The following is a 26,130-nucleotide window of genomic DNA, read 5'->3' on the forward strand; positions in this document are numbered from 1 at the left end:
ATTGCACGTTGTCAGAGCATTTCCCAGTACTCAATAACGCCCCATTATCGTTTATTTCACTCTACCCTCCGCCCCTAGCCATCCTTTCCCTACTCAATCTTCTTAATAAACTGGAAGGTTTACTAGCCAAGTCAAGGTCATCGCCGCCACAATTCGACCTTCAAGTGGAGGAGTCGCGTTAGGGCAGCCACGTGACATACCACATCCCTCCTTGCCCAGACGGGAGCTTTGGCTAAGGATGATCGGGCGTTGTATCGAGCACAAGCATCGCATCAAAGTGCATCCGCGTTCTATGCAGAATCCACTTGCATGCGCAGCCGGGAATAAAAAATATGGAAATAAAAGAACGACGCAAAACATGCGTTCATATTTATGAGCCTAATACGTCTTAAACCACAGCACAACCAACCATGAAAAATCCTTTTGACTTGTATAACCACGCTTAGCTGAGCTAAACTGCAAACAATTTTTCTCCTGCTTTCCTTTTTTTTCTCTTGGTGCAGAATCTACACACAGTAGGCAACAACACGGGCAAAAAAAAAAACCCGGACAAAGAAAAAAGCGGCCTCTTAAATGCAACCTGTCAATTTAAAACAAGCTCATAATTTGAAATTACGAATAACGCTTACCTGGGAATTCAGCAACATGTTTGTATAATCTACTGTGTGGCCACGTCGTTTAGTGCACTCCTAATTGTGAGTATACTGTCCGCTTCCGAGACGATGTTACATCTCTTGTGAGCGCTTTTTTCTGAATGACTTCGTCAGAAGTTCAGGCTCCTTCAACCTCCATGAAGTTGTACCGAACTTCTGTACCGAACTTCTGTAGCCTGTACTCATCTAACAAGCGAACTCTTGGAAGAGCTGCATGGAATGCAAGATGGGAGCACTTGGAAAAATGGAAGAGAAAATTTCGTCACGTTTTTTCTTATGTGCGGCTCATTATAACGTTTATTGTGCTCTTTACAATGAATATTACTATGTCGCGAGTAATTTCTTTTCACGTTATTTGCAGTTATAAGCTACACATCACAAAGTAAATGACTAATGCACTAAATTAATCATTACAATCTGACAACGTACCTTCATGATAACCACGTGACGCAGGTTGAAATCAAACCCTGTATTTCAGCAACAGATGCACATTTATAAACCAGGAACATCGGTGTTTACTTTCGCTTGCGTATATTGTAAGTACGTTTATTTCTTTCATCCTCAATTATTGCTGGCATTTTTTTTTGTAGCGCAACTGTGTCAAGTAATCTGCATTTCGACGCATCAGCAGATGAGAAAAGCAAAATGTACGGTTACACTGTAAACAAGAGAGTACAATTTGCGCCATAATAAAAATGTTTAACGAATTTTTCTAGCTAAACTACAAAGCGCCACTGATTCTAAAAGTGGAAGCTGCCTCATCTGGTGTATACAATAGGATGAAAAAGCTCATGCCCTCTACGTAGATGCAAGACACGCAAGCATATGTATGGCGACACTGTTGCTAGAAGCACGGCGAGCGAATTCATCTTCGATAGAAAGATGAGCTTTAACTTCTCGCCCTTTAAAGTTATCTATATGCTGCAATGCTCCTCTTGTCAAAAAAGAAATATATATTGGAGAAACCGAACAATCAATGAGAGCCAGATTAAATGATCTTCGAGATGACAAAGCAAGGAAAGTAAAGAAGGCAGCGTCGGAACATTTCATTCAACGTGGTCACAACTTGAATAAAACTAAAACATTCTTGATTCAGGCATCAAATCTGCACAGGATTAATATTAGAAAGAGGCATTCCTAATAAACAAATTTCAAACCTTACAACCAGCAGAGATCAACTTAGTAAGAAGAAACTTAGAATTTACATTCCGGCACTGGCGTAATACATTAAAAAGGTATTGCACATGGTCAGAGCATTTTCAAGGGCTCCATAATCCTGGTTCATCATTTCTTTTCTCTACTATTTTGCCCGGACCTCTCCGTTTCACATTCAATCATATCTTTTCTTTGTTTTCTTTTCTCTTTGTTTCAATTTATCCTCCTGCATTTACCTTATGTCCTGCCCCTCCTGCTATTATTTCTCAGGAACCATTGGCTTCGGCATTCCTTTGCCCCCCCCATCCTTTCCCACAATCCCGGAACTCGCCCACATTTTATCTTTTTCCTTCAATTTCGTTTTTTTTTCTGGGTTTTTCGATCTGCTATGCTGCCTAATTCTTTTATGCAAGTTTTTCAGGTCAACGCAGCCGGTCATACCCGGCCGTCTGTAGCAGCTTTCGAGGCCCCCTAGCCTTTCAAGCACACACTCGCTCTCTGCACACGCCACACCCCCGCATTCCTTTCTGCTGAGTTCGCTGTTTGCTTTGTAGTTTAGCAGGTCAACTGGTTAATCCTCTCTAGCAGCCATCATGCCTGGACAAGATTGAACCCCCCTGTCTAACACCCCTCCCACCTCACGTCACCCTCCCCCTCACAGGGATCACATGTCCAGAGGAAACAGAATCTCTCAAGTACATTCCGGCAGTGGCGTAATTCTTTACAAAGGTATTGCACGTTGTCAGAGCATTTCCCAGTACTTAATAACGCCCCATTATCGTTTATTTCACTCTACCCTCCGCCCCTAGCCATCCTTTCCCTACTCAATCTTCTTAATAAACTGGAAGGTTTACTTGCCAAGTCAAGGTCATCGCCGCCACAATTCGACCTTCAAGTGGAGGAGTCGCGTTAGGGCAGCCACGTGACATACCACATCCCTCCTTGCCCAGACGGGAGCTTTGGCTAAGGATGATCGGGCGTTGTATCGAGCACAAGCATCGCATCAAAGTGCATCCGCGTTCTATGCAGAATCCACTTGCATGCGCAGCCGGGAATAAAAAATATGGAAATAAAAGAACGACGCAAAACATGCGTTCATATTTATGAGCCTAATACGTCTTAAACCACAGCACAACCAACCATGAAAAATCCTTTTGACTTGTATAACCACGCTTAGCTGAGCTAAACTGCAAACAATTTTTCTCCTGCTTTCCTTTTTTTTCTCTTGGTGCAGAATCTACACACAGTAGGCAACAACACGGGCAAAAAAAAACCCGGACAAAGAAAAAAGCGGCCTCTTAAATGCAACCTGTCAATTTAAAACAAGCTCATAATTTGAAATTACGAATAACGCTTACCTGGGAATTCAGCAACATGTTGGTATAATCTACTGTGTGGCCACGTCGTTTAGTGCACTCCTAATTGTGAGTATACTGTCCGCTTCCAAGACGATGTTACATCTCTTGTGAGCGCTTTTTTCTGAATGACTTCGTCAGATGTTCAGGCTCCTTCAACCTCCATGAAATTGTACCGAACTTCTAAAGAAGTAGCCTGTACTCATCTAACAAGCGAACTCTTGGAAGAGCTGCATGGAATGCAAGATGGGAGCACGCGGAAAAATGGAAGAGAAAATTTCGTCACGTTTTTTCTTATGTGCGGCTCATTATAACGTTTGTTGTGCTCTTCACAATGAATATTACTATGTCGCGAGTAATTTCTTTTCACGTTATTTGCAGTTATAAGCTACACATCACAAAGTAAATGACTAATGCACTAAATTAATCATTACAATCTGACAACGTACCTTCATGATAACCACGTGACGCAGGTTGAAATCAAACCCTGTATTTCAGCAACAGATGCACATTTATAAACCAGGAACATCGGTGTTTACTTTCGCTTGCGTATATTGTAAGTACGTTTATTTCTTTCATCCTCAATTATTGCTGGCATTTTTTTTTGTAGCGCAACTGTGTCAAGTAATCTGCATTTCGACGCATCAGCAGATGAGAAAAGTAAAATGTACGGTTACACTGTAAACAAGAGAGTACAATTTGCGCCATAATAAAAATGTTTAACGAATTTTTCTAGCTAAACTACAAAGCGCCACTGATTCTAAAAGTGGAAGCTGCCTCATCTGGTGTATACAATAGGATGAAAGTAAGCCTTTTAACCTGGTTGTTTTCCTGCGTCCTGTTCACGTGTATCGTGGACTCATCGTGTTATACGGGGTGCAGTTTTTAGGAAGGCTAGGCTCCTTGGAACAGCCTTTATTTCTTTATCTTTTTCGAATACCCAAAACTTTTTGCCATGAGCATCATTACGAAGGGAGAAATTCAACTCCACTGAAAACTGCTGCGGATTCTCCGTGAAACGCAAAATCGGGTGTCATAGCTATAGTTAAGATGCCGTAGGTTGTAACTACAGGGACTGTTAAGCTTCCATGTAAGTTTGCCCACACATTGGAAACGGCCAGCGTACTTTACAGCAGTCGATACCTGCGTAACAGCAAAGAAGCGAAAACGTGCGGATCTGTAAAGCAGTCAGGAATAAAAGGACGCAAATGTTAATACCACATCCCACGCTATGTTTTGAGAACGCCGAACTGTGCAACCATTTTTTACAGTGTACGCCAACTATGGTAGCGCGCTACCGTTGTTAGGCTTGCCTGCAAACATTTGCCATTTGGTAGCAGGTGTCGTATGGTGTTGCCTGCACTCTGCAATAATCATCTCCTCGACAATCACTCTTGTGCGGAAAACATCTGATGCGTGTAGGCAGAATACCTTCCCTGCAAGCTGTAACACTGAGCACACGTCCTGTGGAATGCAGTGTAATTCCGTTGCACAAGGTTTCGCCCTAAATTTAACTGCACAGGAATGCCATAAACAGTAAATACTGGTTATCGTATTTCACGGCTGCCATGATGCCGGAAATGGAAAAAAAAAACTGTCGAGGTGCGGCCATGACGTGGGCTTGTCACGTATTTCGCGCCTACCTCTAAAATCCCTGTACAAAGGAAACTTTCGCTTGCGAAGGCTGCTCAACTGCTCAGGCGAGAGAAAGACTCGTTTCCGGAACGGCACCGAGAAGGGTGGATCAGCGGCAACACTGCGACTGCTGCAACTCAGTCGAAAGCCAGTAATTTCAAAAATATTTTGCCGTCGTGTTTTTCAGAGACGGGTGTAGCGAATTTTATTTCAAAGGGTGGTCACAGACCCTTCAGCAGCTAGAAGATGGCACGACTAGGATGCTCAGCCAGTTTTGCATAACAGCGAGGACTGCGTCCCCGAAACCAAAAAGGACACATTTTTCTAAATTTCGCGGCGGATGGGCATTTAATATTAAAATTTTTGTTCTTCATTCTTCATAGTCATCTCCTTTGAGAAGACTTACCACTAGGCAAACGCACCTGTTTTCTTAGTATTTTTTCCCAGTCATTGCCACAATATATGGAAATGATAAGAAAGAACTGCAAGTCTCAAAACCAGTTTATCCCTTTCTTTGTTTATCTCAGTGTAAGCTTCAAGTGTGTGTGAGCTTGGGTTGAGGGAGGGGGTGACTTATATTCCCAGTTAACAATATGTCCGATATTGCCATGCCTGAAATTATTTTTTTAAGAATCACACCCTTTTTCCCTTCCGCAAAAGGAGCCATTGCCCCAAGTGCAAAGCCCCTCCTTCCGGGGATAGCATTTTCGCCCTCAAGGCAACTGCTTCCATTCCCCTTGCCCTTATCTACTGGGAAAGGGGGTAAAAGCACGGCTATAAAAGAGGCCGCAACCAGACGAATGCCAGTCCGGCATTTTATTCCGACTGAGCCAACATGGAAGGAAGGCAGCGCCTCATCTTTCGGCTGTGGTCCCAATCCACGGAGAAGTTAACCAAGCTGACAGAAAATGGACGTAGTCGTGACCTTCACCGGGTCCTGCAGGTGAAGACGGTCATGGAGAAGTTACTTCTCCTGGCCCGACAGTTGGTGTCGATGACGTCTGCTCATCAAGGATCCCCCGCTCGCCTAGAAAGACAAAGTCCACCGGGCAAGCTCCGACGATCCGCCTCTTGCCCCAACCTCCAGCACTGATCAGTCAGTCTCCCCGACCAACGAATCGACACAACGGCCCTTGTCAGGGCCACCCACACGGTGCATGGGCAGAGTTTCGCGGGCGACGCCCGGCCCTGTTCCCCCTCTTTTTTTAAATGCTCGACAGGTGACAGCGAAAAGTGCCAAATGTATATGACTGGCGTTAGGGGAGGGACAGAGCAGCTACGTCATACGGTTGAGTTCTTTCATTATTTTAAGTGTTAGGTATGTTTAGGTGAAGGCTTGAGAGCAAAGTTCAGTCTTGCGCTCTTGCTGCCAGAGTAATAGAAAAGGTAGCTTGGGTTTTCAGAGCTTTTTCGTGTGCCTTAATTGCAATTCGTAAAAGCCGTAAAATAATTTTTGAAAGGAGTTAAAAACAAGGTAAACAATTTTCTGACCGAGCGTCAGTTATTCCACATAATTAATTTAAACACGCCTTTGCACGTGACGCTTGAGCTTGTACATTAGATGACCATTCTTCTTTCATCAATTGCCAAGTGGTGCTAAGATGGACAACAAAAAGCAGGTTGGATGCAGTGACAGCGAGAGTTCGGTTAACTTCTGAGAAGCGAAGTTTGAATCGGTAGAGCTAATGGCGGAAAGGGAGGCGTTCATGTCCACATGTGTAAAGTGCTCCACCAAATAGGGCAGACGGAGGCGACGTCACACAAGCGTCGCGAATGGATGCGCTAAGTATAAATGGGAGATAAAGTTTGAAACGATAGAAAACGAAAAACTTGGAAAACGGCATGCTCAAATGGAGAGAAAAATGGCCGCCATCGAAAACGTCAATGACGGACACGTGGACGGGCCCTGCGTGGGCGTGGCCAGCGGAAACTAAAAAGTGGGTCAAGAAGGCGTGAGCTACTCACGGACAGTAACTGTGGAGTCGAGATTGATACTGAGAAAAGGGAGTGTGCAAATCCTAAAAAGGAGGACACGGTCGGGGACAGGACAACAATCAGTGACGTCACTGGGGTCAATGACATCGAAAGCACTGCTTCCGCAAGACAACCCTTCCTCAATCTGCGCCATTTTCGCATACCGGACTTTCCTTCTCGAGCTCGCTCCTTCAGTAACAAATCCCTTGACAAGCTTGTTCAGTTAAATTAAGTCATGTGAATATTTACTTACCACAGGGGAAATAGAGTGAACTAGGATATATCACGTTAAAAGGGAATTCGCGAAATAGTTCGGTACAACAATAATTCGATCCATAGAAATTGGCAATGGATCAGCTTCTCTGTAACCTAGAAGGAAAGATATATTGCACCCATGCTAGCGATGTTCTTGTTGCAGCGAAGTTCCACCCGCAGGTGTGCAGGCGATCTTCGCATCGAGTCTATTGCGGACGGTTCGTCGGATCCAGCCACTGGATATCATAAGATATCGGATCTTGTTACCAGTGCACTGACAAATAACACAATCACTCACTGAAATTAGGTTATCCGCAGCGATTTCGACAGAGAAGCGAGCAATGCATGTCCTCTCGGCTTCAGATAGGTTGGCTTCGCATCAGGACATTTATGTGGCGTGTAGAATTGGTAAGATCGATTTATACTAGATTACCGATGGCATCAAACTCAAACATAATTTTTCGGCCTTATTGAAAAACATTTTTTCTTGTCTAATCAGAACTGTGGGACTAAATACGTTGGTGCTTGGTTTTGTACATTTAAAAACCTATTTTTTGCTGTTTTTAAGAATATGTATGTGCTTAACATATTTGCAATGCCGCTATTGTAGCATCTAACGTTTTTTGTGGGCGTATTTTGAATGTCTTCCATTTCTTTAGTGAATATCATGTATTTGGACCTTTCACTAGCCGAGCTGGCTATGGGTCCAATCAAGTTTTGATGTATTGGTTTTATAAAATAAAATGATGAAAAATAAAGCACATTCACATTCCCTTGAAGCGTGGTTTTTATCGTGGCTAGTACCACGATAAAAACGTGATCAGAACGAGAAATTTTTCAAGCCATGAGTTTAGATAAAGAAGGATCAAACTGTACCAGCACTGTGTCTGTCAGTTTATCTAAAAAATAGACGGCGTAACGTAAGCCATGGCATCACAACTGCGCGTGTGATTTTCAGCACATTGAGAAGACTCGTATTCAATGTTTGTTCCAATAAACAAGAGTTGAAGACTGGCGTCTGTCATGTGCTGATGCATTTTGTCTTTTATGTCCAAACAAGCGCTAGAAAATATGCATTGAAGACTGGCGTCTGTCATGTGCTGATGCATTTTGTCTTTTATGTCCAAACAAGCGCTAGAAAATATGCTTTCATCACATAAATCACATGTACAACAATAATGTAAACTCTAACGTTACACAATATCAAAAGACGCGTGCTCCTTATCTAAATGATAAATGACAGACAGCTGTTAGAATGGTTTTCTAATTAAATTTGCAGCGTCATGTGCTCAGGTGCAGACTTGCGGATTTTTAATGCGCGATCGCTGATCGAGCGGCATGTCAGCGCCTTATAACTACGATAAGTAGGGAAAAAGACTGTGTGCCACAAACGGTAAGAAAATTTCAATTCTTTATTTCCCATGTACACATGGAGAGGGTCGGGGGACAAAAGCGAGTAAGATGTGGCTTGACGTGCCCCTCGGCCCCTACACACATGGCAGCAGGGAACATGAAAAGCAACATAGGCAAACAAGTGAGGGGATGAAACAGCAATAATAACAAACAAAAGAACAGAAAGAAAATAACGCAAACAAAGCGCGTCTGAGGTTACTTGAAGAACGCCATTTCATGAAAAGAATCCGAAAGAAGCAGTGAAATATGCATGTTACCATCCAAAATGTATCACATACACTCTGTATATCTTTGCGGCATACTCGGGACACGTCAACATTTGCAGCATGAAATTTATTTAAAAGAGGGGAAAACGTGTTTGCTAGGCTATGTGTACCATCCTCCGGTGCGCCGGCCTCGTCAAGCCTTGCCAATGGCTTTTTGCCAATGCACCCAACATCGCCATGATGTTAAATAAATATATTCTGATTCTGATACTACTGCACTTGATATCAGCTTCTACTCAAATGCTTGCAAGTGCTGCACAATTACCACTCGTTGCTGTTTGTGTCTGTCTCCGGAACAGGCTTTTTGTGGTCTTTGGCCAAGGTCTTCTACATGTTTCACCCTAGAGATGGGCAACAGGGGTCGTTGGTAAGCGTTCGTTCACGTGCTCTTCAACATCGCCCCATTTGACACTTCTCCTGTTCAATACCCTGGTGGCATCATAAATTCAGGCCCGCATGAGAAATAGAACAGGGAATAAGTGAGTGACTGCCGTATTTATACATTGTCACCACGAACGTAGCTCGCGAAGAGGGAGTTTGAGACTCGAGGAAAACGGAAAGGAAAATTATTCCGATTGTAACACTGGCACAAATTCACTGTCCGGGCCAACCGTGCCTCAGAGCTTAGGAAAACAGCGATGCACGAAAGAAAAAATTGCTTGGGTTTTATTATAGTTGAGCCGCATGTAGACGTGCGAAAGCTTGTGTTTAGCCTGGATGGCTCATATATAGTTTTGCTAAGCTCGGCCGTCAGTACGTCTGCACACGATATTAGTTTGATGGTAGTATTAGTTGACGAAGATGACGATGTGAAATGCCTAGCTCGAGTGTGTGTGTGTGTGTGTATATATTATAGTTCGATAGTAGTACTTGTTGATTAATATGACGATGTGATATGCACAGCGTGGGGGTGCGTTGCAGTTTAACACGAGGAACGATCGCCTGCGGTGATAACATAGCACTGTCATGAAGTGGCCAGCGAAGCTCATCTGTTCGCGCCATCGCGGGTTCGTATCCGAGTCGCAGAAAAATTTGTTTTGGCCAAGGTCACCATCAAGGTCGAGCTTCACACAAATTCGGTGAGCCGGTTTGGCCTCGTGACGTAGTGCTTTCACACTAAAGATGCGTATCCTACGTTGTCTGAGGCGCAACACTTCGCACGTCATATAACTGAGTGGGGCGAAGCCTTTCACATGTTAATGCATGCACTGTCTATCGCAGCTGCCGCCGCCAGCACTGGTGTGTTGTGCTTTTTATCCTCCGGTTGTGCGCCTGTCTTTTCCTTCCTTTCCCTACGTAGCCATTATTGCTTGTTGTTCTGTAGTACGTGTGCCAACTTGTAACCCGACGGAGCAGCAGCCATATATTTTGCGCTATCATTTTCGAGCTGTGTTGATGCAAGAAAGATTTTATGTTGTACAAAAGAGGTTAACATAGTTTGGAAATCTACCTCCAATGAGGCGTAATTTCAACATAACTTACGGGAAGTCAACAGAACTCAAACTTTATCAGGTCCCAAGCTACTATTTCCAGTGTCACCAATGCTCATTGATTGGTGCGTTCCCAGGCGCCCTCAGAGCGTGTGGGGTAGCACTCTCGGTCTCAGATGAGTTACCTTTGACTCAGCGCGGCAAGCTCAGCCAGAAATTAGCCATCAATTCACAAAGGGGGTGGGCCAGTTTTCGCCGGTCGCAAGCCAGAGAATGAGCCGGAGTCAAAGTTCACAAACAAAACAAGATTTATAAGCGAAAAAAAACCTCACAGGGTAATAATAACCACTCTTAACACGTAATAATTGATCCACAAAACAATGTAACGCACGCAAAGTAACACTAGAGAAAGACTACAGTACAAAGAAAGATACTTTCACAATAGTTCAGCAATACAAGAAAGAGGCTATCAAAATAAAAAAGTTTGTTCACAGGGCACTGCTAGAGTCAGTACCCCGTCTGTCTGACACTTCGCGCCAAGGCAGGCGCGCATATACACTTAGCGTCCACAGTACAATCGCTCTCTCTCTCTCTCCCACCAAGGCACGCGCTGCCTTTGGCCAGGAGAGGTTTCCGGAAGACTCGAGTCGCTTCTTTCAGACCCGGCACCGCCGCGCGAAAGCGAAGTGGAGAGGGCATCGCTTATCATGTTCAAGGTTACGCGCTCTCCGTGGGTAATGAGTGAAACTTTCTCCAAGCTTCTGGAATGGTCTGCATCTTGCGCTGTCGAGATTCCTTCCGCGCCGCGCCGGATTTCCAAATGTGCGTCGATTTTTGTGACATCCATGCACTCAACATTCGTCTGCATGAAGCATCGGTACGTCCGTGAGCGCCACATTTTCCTTCGTAATTTGAAGGGGCTTCACCTCTATGCAGCCCACATTGCAGAGGAGCACTCTTTACACGCACACGCCGGAAACCAGAAGTTTTGAAACTCTAAACCCGCGGTTGGAAGGCACAGCGCGGCTAGCGTAGCAGTACCCAAAGTGAGCGAATTTCTCAATAATATTTTGTACATTTCGCAATTCCATCACTTTTAAATAAATGTTTTGTAACCGTTCCTCACTGCGTTACGTTTTGACCGTAGGGGCCTCGGTGGGAAAGGGTTGAGAGGACAGGATTGGGGGGGGGGGGGGGGCCCGCTGCGGTGGAACTTGGCTTCCCCTAATAGAGAATCCTGCGCATTCATATGCACGCATTCCTGACGGATAGCTAGTCCGTATATCACCTTCTCCTGTTCAGTGTCTTGTAGCTTCACTGCATTTCAGCCTCTGCTGCAGTGGTGTACTCTTTACAGGCACACACTAAATACGAAATACAAAACCTTTGTGCAACACGATACTAAGCGCTTTTCTGGCCGCCTTGCGATCACCCAGACGTCGTCGTTCAATAATGAATACCAGGACCTACGAGTGAATGCTATAAGACAGAGGCAACTTTTTAACTTAAGTCCGCGCACAAGACTAAGCCCAACATGGGGGACCATGCATAAGCCTTTCAGCCGACGCGGACGGTGAAGAATTACCTCTCCCGTCCACACGGTGACACCAGCGAGTTAGGAAGTGAGCTGCCAGGGTAGACACAAAGGCCCTTTTTTCGCTTCTGCACACCGGACGCATCTCTCACCATCCGGTTCCCTTCTCTCTTTGATCCCCGTTCTTACTAGAGATGCAAAAAGAAGGAGGATTAGAGGTCAGGCTGTGGTCATTATGCATTTGTCGCTATCCACCCGGATCGAACATGTCGTCTGTTCGCATGAAAGTGGACACTGCGCTCAGCAGCATGCACCATTCTCGCATTCGTCCTGCCCTGGGGTTGTGTCTCTCATCTTCCTCCAAGGAGACGCCGACCGTCTGCGCATATGGGGTGCAAGCCTCCGCGAAATGCTTTAAATGCTCGTGTCTTGAGAGCCTCCTAGAACGTGGCATGGCCAGCTCAAAGAATTCATCAGCGAGCTCTATGTTTGCGATAGGCCTGTCGCCCAGACCCGCAAAAAGATCGCAGCATGCGTCGCCGTTCGTCTCTATCAGCGGTAGTGTAACTTCGCCCCTCCCAGGGCATGGGGTGAACCCTCCGTCGTCACTGCTCTGATTCTCTTCATCTAGAGTCAATCTTATTGCGGCGCTGAACGAGTCCGAGTTTACGGGCTCTGAACAATCTCGCCTACCCAGCTGTGGTGCTGGCTTCTTCGACGCCGCTGCGAGTGCGGCGCATGCTGGTTGAACGCACATGCCGCTTTCACATTTCTCTGCCTGGCATGCTGGCGCTTCAGTGAACAACAACAAATCAATCGGGGCAATCGGGCCGACCGAGCAGTTCATGTCGTTGCGCTTATCAGTGCCATTAGCACCGCCAATAACTTGTTCGGCTGCCTCGCAACACCCGACCTGCACGGTCTGATCACTGTTCGAATTTTGAACAGGCATGTCTGTAAAACTCACCTCCCCCATGGGAATCAAGGACTGCTGTTCTGTGTCAACATCCTTGATCGACACGGCAACTCGCGGCTCCTCGACGCTAACGAAAGCTGCAGGAACCTGAGATTCGTGCTGTCTGTTTTCAATAGGAGCAGACTGAAGTCTGCGGCTGTTATCGTCGTTATTTCCTACCTCGACCAGCGTTTCATCAGTGCCATTCGCGCTAATAGAGTATGGCTTTGGCCGTCCCGGCTCTGACGATACACGCCCCGCTCTCCGAGAGCGTTTGTGTTGCTTAATTCTCATCCTCTCCTGCCGTAGCTTCTCTTCGGCTACCGCCAACTGGCGCTTGAGGTCTCGAATAATGGCGTCGCCTCTCTCCTTTTCTATGGCCTGCTCGTCCTCTGACTTTTCTGCGCGCTCAGCGCCATACTCGTACTCATATTCAAACCCATAGCCACAGCCACTTCGCCAACGAAATGTAGCCATTGTGCCTTGCGTAATTCTAACCTTACGGCTCAAGCACTCCCGAGGCAAGTAAAGTGAGAATGGGGAAACTCACTCCGTTGTCGGGCGGTCGGTCATGGCACTTGCTTCTGGCAACAGCAGGTCACGTCCTGAGGCGCAGAAGTGTGGCCGGAATCTGTAGCTTGAAGCAGGCCCTTCACGTCCTCCCGGCCTTCAAAGTCGCCAGCCGCGGGTGCCGCAGAAGTCGCCAGCCGCAGGCGCCGAAGAAGTCGCCGCGCTTCGCTCCGTCGGTCTCGCCTCACTGGCCCCTCAGCGCTGACGTGGAGCCTTGACACCGAGGCCTCGCCTGGACTTTGGTCCCCGGGGCTTCTCCCCAAGATTTTGTGCTCCTTCAATCTTCAGGAAGGTACTGCCTCCAACCGCTCTGCAGGAAGCCGCTCAGACGATCCTGGTCACGGCACCAGTTAAACTTTCCTGCCCTTCCTACCGATGAGAACGGCGGTTAGCAGTACGAAGAGTACTTCAGGTCTTCGTCCGGCGACACGTTGCCGGTTGGGGCAGCAATTCCAACTTCTCAAAGCAAAACTTATTTATTAAAGACGGGACCGAAATACAAGGCAGTGATGACAAGGCAGTTTAAAGAAAAGGCAGTTTAAAGAAAGGCTGTTTAAAAAAAAGGCTGTTAAAAACGGCCGAGCTTGAGACTCGGCGCGCTCGTCCTAAGACGTTGTTTCCCACGGGTTTTAACCCCTTCGATAATTGGGCGGAGCTTGAGTAAGCCAGCTCTCGCCCAATTTTAACCAACCGCAGTGCAGTGGCACCGTATGTGCAAGTGGGCGGAGCCCAGGGCTCGCCGGTCCGAGCCCAGTGGAATGCGCAGCTCGCTGCATGCGCATTCGATCCACCGATTGCCACGCGTCGGGACAGAAAGGATTAGTGCCGCAGCTCACCCTAAGCGCGGGCGTCACGCCTCGACGTACATTCCTCGATTCCCCCCCGGGCATGACCGCTCCTGGTAACAGGTGCGGGGGGGGGGGGGGGTGTCCCATCGGCCCTGTGGGCTTCCACTTAAGGGCACAGGGTAAGCCCTATACTTCCCATGCATTTTAGGCCATGTTGAGGTACATGTTTCTCACTAACTAATAACAGTAGCCTAATAATACATATATCATTGTTTGCCAAATTTTGTGCTCTTTTTTACTGAACTAGAATATTTGAAATGTGTTGAAAATTCGATTTTTAATAAAATTTTTTCCGGTAGTACACAAATCTGGCCTTTCTTTGCGCATTTCAAAATTCATAACAGAATAACTGCTCAGTGAAATTGCTTAATTCTAGTTCAGTAGTTGGCAACACTTATGTAGATTGCAAAAAAAAATCAGCCGTCTGACTTGAAAGGCATTGGAAATAATGGTACCTTTGCGAGAAAAAACACTGTTTTGAGATAATAGAGCGTAAAGAGAAAAAAGATGTGAAAAACCATTTTTTATTCGCAGAAACGCCTCCATAGTAATTGGTTTAATAGCCCCCTGCTTCGTAGTCACTGTCGCCGTCATTTTTTCGCTTTTCGGCTTGTCGTTTTGACTGTCGGGCCTCTTTTGTAAGCTGTCGTGTTGCTCGGTCCGCAAAGTACATGCGCTTATGGTCAGCTTCCCTCAGCCACTTGATGGTGTTGCTCCCTGGGTTCAATCCACACGCCTTCAAAACGTTGGCCCGTGCGATGCTACCATCATTAAATGAAAGAACAGCATCCAGTGTTGCCATCCGTAGGGTCCGAAGCCTAACAAACACATTCTTTGGCGCGCGTTTCCAAACAACATGGTTGAACGAGTCATTTGCATTTTGAGTTCGCCCATGCAGGCACTTCTCTGGGAGCTCAGCCTTCGATAGCTCCCTATAAATGGGTTTGATAGCCTCCAAGACAGATGCAGGCAAACTCTCCTTGTGGAAAAATGGCTTGCCCTCTGACTGACTTCTGTTGAAGGCACACCCCGTATCAGGTCCCTTTGGGCAAAGTCCATGGCATGGGTCATCGTCTGTGGCCGATAAGTGGAAGAAGGTTGCCCAAACGGCCTTTCGCATTTCATCCAGGTTTCCTACATTTTTTCTGATGGCCAAACCATAGTACGTCTGGAGCTTGTCTATTACTGCATCAGTCAGTCGGCCTCGGCCCGAGAGGCTCTTTCCATCAGAGAGTTTTCCTGCTTTGTTTCCTTTTTTTAGCCTTCGTAACCTTGTGCCCATCCTTTTTTGCACGTGCCCTATGCACTCAACCTTGGATATTTCAACGGAATCACCATATGGCATTTGTGCCTTCACAGCCATAAAAGCCTTGATGTCACCATCCCCAAGGTATTTGACGTATCGAACGCCGTGAAGCTCCTCACTCCTGCCGAAAATTTTCAGTGCTCCTGCGGCTTCCATTCCACCGCTGGTGCCTTGGTAGTTGCTTTGGCACACCTCTCTATGAAGGGGGTCACTGTTTGTACCCTTGATGCTGCACTTTGGACAACGTTTAGACAAAACCTCCACATCCAGCACTTTCCCAGAGTCTACACTGGTCGCAGAGACTATGCCGTTATTGGAAGTATGGCCTCGCTTCTGCCAGCTTCCATCAAGAGCAACTGCGATGTCTTTATCCCCCTCATTCAGCTGCACAGCTTCGTCAGCTGCCCTTTTCATCGACTCCTGAGCAGCAGCTTCGATGTGACCAAGAAGCTCTTGATTGTATTTCGCAAACTTTGTCGGCGGCTTAGGAAGGTTTAGCATAGCACAGAGTATATTTCCTGCAGCCATTCCCTTACCAATGGACCTCAAGGCATACACTAACCTGAGGTTGGCTTCATAGAGGCCAGAAGTAGTTTTCTTCGACGTCTCAAATCGTTGTGCGGCACTACACACTTCACAGTTCAAACTGTAAACGCTTGCAACACCTACCCGTTTTGTCACAATTTCGATGAGCTCAACACTTCCACCGCACTCTCTGCACACACAAATCTGTGTAATTGCGGCACAAATGCCGTCCATGTCCATTAAGGCATATTGGCTGCTGCTCTGTAGCACATCCTCTTTCTGGAAGCACAGAGAAAAATCTTGAAAGCTTCGATGTCGACGAGCTGGCGCGTTCGGCGTTCGGGATCTCATTCGGTCGTGGACATCCTTTTGCTTTTTCACGATGAGCGTAGCGGTTGCCGTGAAATTCACGCCTGACGAAGGCCTTCTTTGCCCTGGGCATCTCAACTTATCAGCAGCAACCAACACCGGCACAATTTACAATACTGATCGAAAGGGATAGCACTCGGACGCAGCTGCATGAAGGTACAGTGTACTAGAATAGGGGCAGTGTGTTCAGGAGCGCTTGCCGCTGAGGCGCTTCATGCAGAAAGCACGAGATGGCGCTACAGGAGCATGGGCTGTACGGAACCAACGGCGCAGCGCTGGCGCTGCGCGTTTTTAGAAGTGTTGTAATCATCCTCCGCCTCGAACAGACGTGCAAATGCTCGGAGGATGTGGAGATGCATGCTTGGAACTGACGTTCACATAAGAGATTAATTATATGTGTACTTTAGCGCATCACAACGCTCATTAGACGGATTTATTAACAAACCTGACAGCAAAGGGTTTGGAGACACCGAAATAGTGGGGTAAAGCCGTTAAATCTGTTGAGCCACGCTACAACGTAACCAGAAGTTATTCGAACGTAAAAAAAACATTGATTAATGGGTTTAATATCCGCAAGCAACACTCGCGCTTCAAGTAGCACCGTAGTAAAGGGCTTCGATTGAGTTGAAGCAACTCGGATTCCAGGTGCATTTTCTTGCGCAGTTCGCACTCATAAAAATGCAGCCGCTGTTGTAGAAAACACAAAACTGTACACGGCCCAAAGCCAAAGGCCTTCCCTGCTTGGTATTTACCTTCTTTCGCGGTAAACATGGTAAACATTTGTCCCTCGTTCTATCCTCCGGTTTCGCGAATTACCCGCAATGACTGGATTTGCACAGTTTATTCGTGACTTTTATTTACGTCATGAAGAGCTCCCCAACGTCAGGCTCATGTACGAGTCTGAGACACACCAACATCACACATTTGAATGAAAGGAATAAAACAGGTAGGAAAGAGGCCAAGTAAAAGGGATTAAACACAGAAAAAGAGCGAGTACATTCCAATCCAAACAACGGAGACCTACAGCGGAATTAATGTGCTTAAATGAATTCCTTAATTCATTTTTGAATTATATTTACAAAATTGGCTTTGGAATGCACAAAAAAAAAGCCGTGTATTTAGATAAAAAAAACGCAAAGGAGCGTCAGCATATGTGTTGCACAAGCCTGCTAAGAACAACGGCTAACTTTCAAGTGCAATTTCCTTTTTCGTCGTGCTTCTCTTGACTGATTAAGACCTTTAACGTAAAAGTGCAGCCTTGTTAAGACATAAAAGCGCACAACTGCTGATGTGAAATCATCAGCATGCAATTTGCACCCTATGGCATAGCCAAACTTGGCTTTCACTAGAATCATGACATCGACTATGCTGTCGCTGCAGAGCTCCTCTTGGCTGAAGAAGATTGTAAATATCCCCTCAAGTTTCTTTACTGCTTCAAAAAGCAACTTGGAGGGATACAGCAAGCCTCCCCTATCACAAATTTCTGTGAATTTTGAGACTCTGCTGCTGACATTTGAGTTCTGCAAAAGAAGAGAGCGGCAGTGCTCACATTTGTTGCGAGTAAGAAATTTCCGCGCAACATACCCTGCCATGTAATGAACGAGGCGGTCATCGCTCTTTTCCTCCACGTAAGCCCGGTGCTCAGCTGGAGTACTGTTTAGCCTTTGTTCTACCACCGTCAGATTTCCAGCTTCAACTAACTCATCAAGAGATGCAACGTTCCCTTCCATATCAGATTTATCAGGTGAGTGAAGTAGCGAGACCAAATCTTCATTGGCCTCAGTGTTGCCTGTTTGCATTGCTTTTGCCAAGTTATAGAAAGACAGGCAGTTGACGACAATCAAGAATTGAGATGGCGTTGGGTGGTCGTTGGATCCACACGACTGCCTCACAATACCAAAGAAGTTCTCCAACTTATCTTGACTTAGTCGAGATGTTAATAGGTATTTAAAACCCTCTCCCCCCAAATACTCTAACAAGGCCAAAGTGCTGCACAGTGTCACACGGAGCCCATCTGCCGTCGACTGGCTCAAGAAGCCGCCAACTCCTTTTGCATGTGATTCCCAGCGAGATAAAAACTCGAGGAATTCCTTCAGAGTCTTCACATTTTCGGATCCTGGACGAAGGGCTTTGGCTGGGAACCGAGAAGTCATGATCTTGATCAGCTTGTTGATAGCCCTGAAACAGTGCGAAGTTCATAAATAGGCTAAAGTTATCATTTATCTGCAACGCTTGTAAGGGAAACTAGGAACACAGTTGATATGCACGTTCCTGAAGGCGGTAATTCTGAACAGCGCTCACCCACCACAGTGGTTCATTGGCTACGGTTTTCTGTTGCTCAACATGAAGTGGTATCCAGCGGCGGTTATATTCTTATGGGGGCACATTGCAAACATCTATGTGCTTATATTGTTGTGTGCAGTTAGGAATCTCAGGTGGACTAAATTATTCCACAATTTTCGATTACGGCGCTCCTCAAAGCCCACTGTGTCACTTCGTGGTGCATAACCCCATCAATCAATCAACGACATTCACAAACACATGGGATCCTCAGTAATGGGCTGTGGTTCGACAAGCATAAGAATGTTTTGCAACGAGCACAGAATATAATTATGCATGAAGTTGAAAGGTTTTCCTATTTTAGACAGAAACATTGCGGTGAAGAAAAGTAAGGACGAGAACATGAACAGACCACATTAAAGAAGAAGCAAAGACAGAATGTCACAATGGTAAAGTGCATCTTTAAAAAATTCACTTGTACTCGCTGCTCACTTGTCCTGAAACGTTAATAGTTATTTCTGCTTACGTGAAAAATGATAACGTTGCATCAATCTTCCCCCACGACGATTCCAACGTGTCTTTGTAGAAATTCAGACCATTCAAAACACGGTCCCCAAACAGCTGAAATGCAAGGGTCACTCGCATTTTCTCAAAGCCATTCGGCTGCAGATGTACCAGCGTGAGGCCGGGCATCGCCTTGAGAGTGATGTTCCCGCTGTCAATTCTGAACGCTTGCCTCAAAGGTTGGATGGAAACCTGAAATTATAGTTGTAAGTAGTAAGAGTTTAATGTATACTCACTCGCTCAGTGCAACTCAACAACATTAATCTGCAGGTTATTATAAGCCATCGACATGAAATCGAATAGCAATTAATAAGGCAATAGTCAGGAACAAACTGAATTTAAGTGACACTTCTTATGAAGACAAAATACTTACCATCCCATTCGGAGTGTTCAGTGGGTGGCTGAGCAATGTATTCCTGACACACTTGATTAAGTGGGGAAAGTCAGACAGAAAATGCAGGTGACGAGCAGGATCTACAGGGTGCTCAGACTTGCAAGTCACCTTTCCTGACTCCACACCAATTCCTAAGATCTTCCACATGCGATGGTTCCATGAGGCTCCATCAGATGTAATAAAATCAACAAGAAGTCCACTGGCTTCAGCAAGTACTGTTGCTTCTATTATTATTTTAGCAAGGAGTTCCGCTTTCGCATTTCCTCGAGTGGCAAAGCAACCAATTATTTGCGTCCACTTCCCCGTAAAGGGGATGAACATTACCACCATCCCGTGGTCGCAGGGAACGCTCTCTCCTCCTTCGGTAAAAGAGCCCATGTCGACAAATCCCTCAATATGCCCGGACGACGTCACGTTCAGGTGCTCCGACAGTTTGAGTTCATCGACCAAGAGCCCTCCACGCCTGCTAAATGTGCTCATGTGTCTTGTTTTCTGCTTCAGTTGTCTCAGTATTTTAGTGCTGAAGCCAAAGCCACTCTTGTACAGCTTCAAGTAACGCTTCAGTGTGCTCTTGCTCGGAAGTGAGAGAATATTGTGCTTACGCAAATGCTCGTAGAGTTTGGCACTCTTCATCTTCATAAGGATACATTCTAAGATCCAATCTTTTGAGTACACATTACCCTTCGCACTTTTCTTCTTGGCAGCTGAAAAGCACTGTCGGACACAATCTTGCTGTTTCAAAGGCAGGGATGCAATCTGTTCCTGTAAAACTTCTTCATGCTTTAGGGAGTTCTCCTCCTGCATTTGCTTCAACCGGTCTTTTAACCGCGCACAGCGAGAAAACAGTCTCCTATTTTTTTGTGCTGCTGCTCGGAGTCTAGCAGCAGTGGTCCGGGTGCGCTTTCTTATCAATCCCTTCAGCCTTGATTTTCGTGACTGAAGTGCCTTTCTGGTGTACCGGCAGGAGATGCATGCTTGTCCTGCAAAGAGCAAGTGAAACAAAACTTTATTCCGGGAATTGAAATTAGTCTGACTTTATAAAAAGTATGGCACACACCATAGTAAATGACTTTGTAAATTATCATGTGCTTGCGTGCATTTATATTCTTTACGCACAGAACACAAAAAATCATACCTTCAGATTGTTCCTTTCCTGCGCATTTTTTGCTGTAGTATGCCCCATTACGGATGGTGACCTGCTGCTCTAGGCCTTCTGTTAAGTTGGACTTGGGCATCTGGCTCGTTGGCAAGGCACCAAGGCAGACACGATGCGAATCAGTTCTAAAAAGAACGTCCGCTGCTTGTTCACGACTCAGAATGGTTCCCTTTTCGACGATGCTGCCGTAGAGATGCGCCGTGTACTTGACTTCAGGCCCGTCGTGCTCTGTAAATATAACCGCCCTTTCACAGACAACTTCTTCGGACTTGCACATTATGAGCTTGCAGTATACAAATCCATTATGGCCCGGCACGTTGTGTGAACTCCAGTACACCGAAGGCACATCGAGAGAGCGAAGGCCTAACACAGAGGTTGCCTCAAACAGCTGCGGTTCAAGTGCGTCGCCTTGCAAATATGGCGTGTCAAGTGAAGCGAGTTCCTTTACAGCGTCATTGTGACTGTTTTGTTCAGTACAAGGCCTCTTGGGATCAGCAGAACACACCGTAGGGCTCTTCCGCTTTCTTGGCGCCCGAGGCGTCGGCGTCTTCTTCGATAAATAGCCCGGCGTGTTTGGTAGGAGCGTAGGTACGGCATCCGGCAGCAACTCTGGCTTTCCTCGCGGAATGCGTACCTCTTTCCCCTCTATAATGTGGACGTAATCCCGTAGGATACAAGAAGGATCGAAATGACGCTCGCAGACCGAGCAACTTTCATCAAGGACCTTATCTTTTCGATGCAGGTTTCGTTCCCAAACCTTTCTTTTTCCTTCATCTTTCGGCACGGCGAAGAGGGAAGGCTGCTCGCCTTGGGCCCACTTGTAGCCGGTGTCGCACCCCGGCGCAAAGCAATGACGTTGCCGTCGGCGATTAGGCATTGGCTCTCACTCGCGAACACCGCAGCAAAACATCACACTGCTAGCACTGCCCGTGCGGCCGAAACACCCCGTTTCTTCACAAGCAAGGTGGAGCTCAAGAAGCACGCTGCAACCCGCCGCAACACACGGAGAACGCGTCCGTACAGCCGGTGCGACTGCAGCGCCACCACATACATCCGGGACCTGTCTACGCTGCCGGCTTCACGACGGTGCGTGGCGCGCTCCGCCGCCTGAACACACTGCCCCTATTCTAGTACACTGTAATGAAGGTTGCAGAAACGTGGAAAAAACGTGCAAAGCGTCTCAGGATTGTCTTGGCTAAAAAAGAGGAGCTGTACAATAGTCGCCAGACAATTTTTTATATGTAGCTGATTTTAGACAAGTTTGGAAATCAGGTGGTGGACTTTTTGGTTGAAAAAATTGACGTTAATCCTGAAAGGGGGCGTGGCCGCTCACTACTTGGTTTCAGAAAAAGCGTTTTTCAGCCATAAATATGGCTTTCTGAGGAAAGTGCGATCATGGAACATGTGTAGAAAGAATTGAACTTCTAAAATTCCAAAAGAAAAAAAAAACGATTTTTTTTCTAATTTTACCTTACCCTGTGCCCTTAACTATCACTATGTTAAGTCTTTCCGCGAATGCCAATGTCGGAAGATACCACCTGTAAAGCCGACCTGCCTATTAAAGCCATTTGATCCACCTCGAACCCCTTTCCACCAGGTCGGCATAGATTTGCTGGGACTATTTCTGACATCATCATCGGGCAACAGGTACATTATAGTTGCCACCGACTACCTCACCAGGTATAATAATAATAATAATAATAATAATAATAATAATAATAATAATAATAATAATAATAATAATAATAATAATAATAATAATAATAATAATAATAATAATAATAATAATAATAATAATAATAATAATAATAGTAATAGTAATATAATCCCTCTACAGGGCAACAACAGCAAAGCAGACACTCACAAATATACATATAGTCTCTTCGCTATTTCGCAGCGCCGAAAATAAGTGGATCAAGAAATGAAATAGAAACAACGAAAATAGAATAACAATCAGTACAATAAATACAGAGGGTACAAAGCAGTGTTGCCACCGACTACCGCACCAGGTATAATAATAATAAGAATAAATGTTAATAATAATAATAATCCTTATTTCCATCGGGATGATGGAGGAGGTTGTGGTAAAAGCTGCTTGTAAACGGCAGCTTGACAGGCCCACAGCCTTCTTCTACAGGGCAACAACAGCAAAGCAGACACTCACAAATATACAGTCTCTTCGCTATTTCGCAAAGCCAAAAATAAGTGGATCAAGAAATGAAATAGCAACAAAGAAAATAGGAAAACAATCAGTACAATAAATACAGATGGTACAAAGCAGTACAATAAACACGGGATTTAATATAGCATTATAGGAATACAGGCCCAGTTTTTAAGAATGAATGCAGTGAAGATGGCGTTGTGAGACGAAAGCCCTTCCCTGCAGCACCGCTGCCGAAATTGCGAATTTTTTCATCTTTAACATTGTCCTCTGTCACGGTGCCCCTGCTGTCGTTTTAACTGATAGAGGCACGGCTTTTACATCAGTCCTTACTCAGGAAGTTATGCGTCTCAGTGGCACCAGTCATCGTCGAACCACTGCCTACCACCCTCAAACAAATGGACTGACTGAGCGGCTCAATAAGACCATTGCCGACATGCTTTCCATGTACGTCGACATCAACCATAAGGCATGGGACAAGACCTTGCCTTACGTCACGTTCGCCTATAACACTCCTTTTCAAGAGACGACGCGCTTCACGCCGTTTCGTTTGGTGCACGGTCCCGAAGACACGACTATGCTGGAGGCAATGTTACTGCCAGATGTTGCCCGTCCCTCCGTCGCTGGCGTTGAAGAGTTCGTTCGGCACGCAGAAGCCGCACGCCGGCTAGCTAGACAGCGAACCCGTTCTCAGCAGGAAAGCGATGCTCAACGTTACAACCTTCGTAACCGCGGGCGGCGCTTTACCACACTTGTGATCAAGTTTGGGTCTCGAACCCAATCCGTCTGCGGAGTCGCTCCGAAAAACTTCTGCGCCGCTACTTCGGCCCCTACGAGGTACTGCGCAAACCTAGTGACGTTAAGTGCGAAATGTTCTCGCAGGAGTCTGTTCGCTCCTCCAGGCGGCAGGCGGCATCCGAAATCGTCCACGTTGCCACGATGGAGTCCTACCACGCCCGCTAGAACTTATTCTGGCAAGTCCGGCACCACAGAGGTTATTCCGGCTTCCCGTGACTCCGTGGCAATGGGCTGAAGCTTCTTCCAAGAGGAGGGGCAATGCCTCATTGTTAGCCATTTACTGGCGCCGCCATGCGGTGCGACAGCGCCCGCTGGTCTTCCTTGTCTTCCCCGGCTCGTGCGTTGGCTCTCTGAGTGTGTCTGCTTGGCTAGTCCAGGCGTGCCCTTCTGCCGGCTTTCGGTGACAATATTGACTTCTAGCTGGAATAGTTCGAGCTCTGTATTCGCAAACAACTGGAAGCTCCAAATGGGCTTCCAGCTAGCATGCGTCTGTCGATTTAGCATATGGGATCAACTTGCAATATGAGATCGCTTGTGCCTGCAGAAATAGCGACTTTATGGCCCAAAATAAAAGAGACTTATTATAAACCTCCTTACTGTCCGGAAACACGTGATGGCTGCGAGAATGCATCACACATACACAAGCTGGAACACTGAAAGCTATAAGAAGACAAACAACCCGAGAGTGATTAGCATATTACCAAAGAATGCACTTTTTAAATATTTCCTTGCCGCAAGAATACAGGCAATTTCAGAAAAGTGTGCATAAAAACTTCTTCCTTTTTACTCGTTTTTTTGTTTATGTACCTACGTTTTTCAGATGTAACAATCCAAATTTGGCTCGAAAGAGAAAAAATAAATGCGCGAAAAAAATTGTTTTCCTTATGCAGTGTTTCTTTGATCGCTAGATGATGCATATTATACAAGCATTAACAAGAAAAAATTACAAAACGAATTTTCAGGGCGCACATGTTTATTGACATTTGACAAATTTACATTTTTAGGCATTCGCGCATGAACAAAAGCATAACATAAAACAGTTTAAATACCACAATACAAGCAAACGCGCTACAGTACATGTATACAGTTACCAAAAATGCACGAAAGAAGCAGACATTTAGGACAGTGCTGCTCTTTCTATAGGAGCTTAGCCGGGACCAAAAGTTGCTGCTTGCTCCGCTGTTCTGCCCACAATCTCAATAATGAGGTCGTCTAAACTTAGCAACGCCGTTCGTTCTTGGTGTATATGCAAAATCAAAAGATGTGATATCCTCTTTTGAGTCGTTCGGTTGCGCAAATACATTTTGATTCTGCGCAGAGCACTACTAGAGCGTTCCCCAGAAGCGACAGACACAGGTAAGGAAAACAGAAGCTGAACACACCTCACGACCTGATCCATCAAATCGCGAATGTTTTGCGATTCCCTTTGTAGGATCTCCAAAATGGCCAGAGTTGTGGTAGAAACAGCACCGTTTAGAAGAGTTTATAATAGCATAAACTGCGCCGAGAGCCTGTACAGGACAAAATCAACTGCATGCACTCCCAAAGCCGCCTCTAGTTCATCTGCTGTATACCGAGTACCTCCAGCGACGCTGGTTAAGATGCCTTCTAGTTTTACGAGCTGTTCCATGCCCGGCTGCTCAAAACGCTGTTTTGTTTCACTTGTGATTCGGTCGGCAATAGCCAAATACTCCTTGCGCAGCGCGGCCTTAACGTCAAGCGCAACTTGCTGGACAGGTCTATCAGTCGTCACATACCTCGCAGGAGGTTTTGTCGGCCTTGACATACGAGGTTCCTTCAGGCCTAGGCGCGCTGCTGTTGTGCTCGTGTGCTGCCACAGCTTCTCAAACGCAGTTTGAGAGCGCAACTGGGATATCGCCTCGCACAGAGCCCCTCCTGCCTTTTTTGCATATGCGGCAGAATATGTTGAGCTCTGCAGAGCCCTTGCTAATTCTTCACAAGGCCCAGAGAAGGCTATAGAAGGTTTCAAATTTTTGAAAAAGCCGATCGTAAATTCTAAAAATAGCCTTGCTGCTTTCGGTAACTGAACCTGGTGTCTGCAAGAGCTCCTTGAGTGTCTCTTGAACTCTGGAGTTATTCTCAACGAATCTTTGCATCGACTTGACTCTAACGGTTTATCAAGTTGGGGAAAGCGGCAGTAAGTTATTTGGCTTTGATCCACTCTCCACAGCTGACACGCGTCCTGTAGGAAGTAGTTTGTTAGTATAAACACTTTTGCGCTTCTTGGAGTCGAGGACTGCGTTGGAAACGTCCTTAACAGTGGTAAGAGCGTCTCCAATTATGTCACAATTCCTGCTAGCCTCTTGCAGTACCAGATCTAAACAGTGACTACTGCAATGGACATACAGTTACCGTAGCTCACAATCACTAAGTCTTTTCCTTTTCATTCTCTCTCTCTCTCTCTTTGCACACCCGAAAAACGACCGGACATATTCGCCGCCCCATCAAAGCAGTGGCCTCGTACACAGTGAAAGTCGAGGCCGAGATGCAAAATCATGTCCTTGATGGCCTAG

This window comes from Amblyomma americanum, chromosome 10, assembly GCF_052857255.1.
Source record: "Amblyomma americanum isolate KBUSLIRL-KWMA chromosome 10, ASM5285725v1, whole genome shotgun sequence".
Lineage (NCBI taxonomy): Eukaryota > Metazoa > Arthropoda > Arachnida > Ixodida > Ixodidae > Amblyomma > Amblyomma americanum.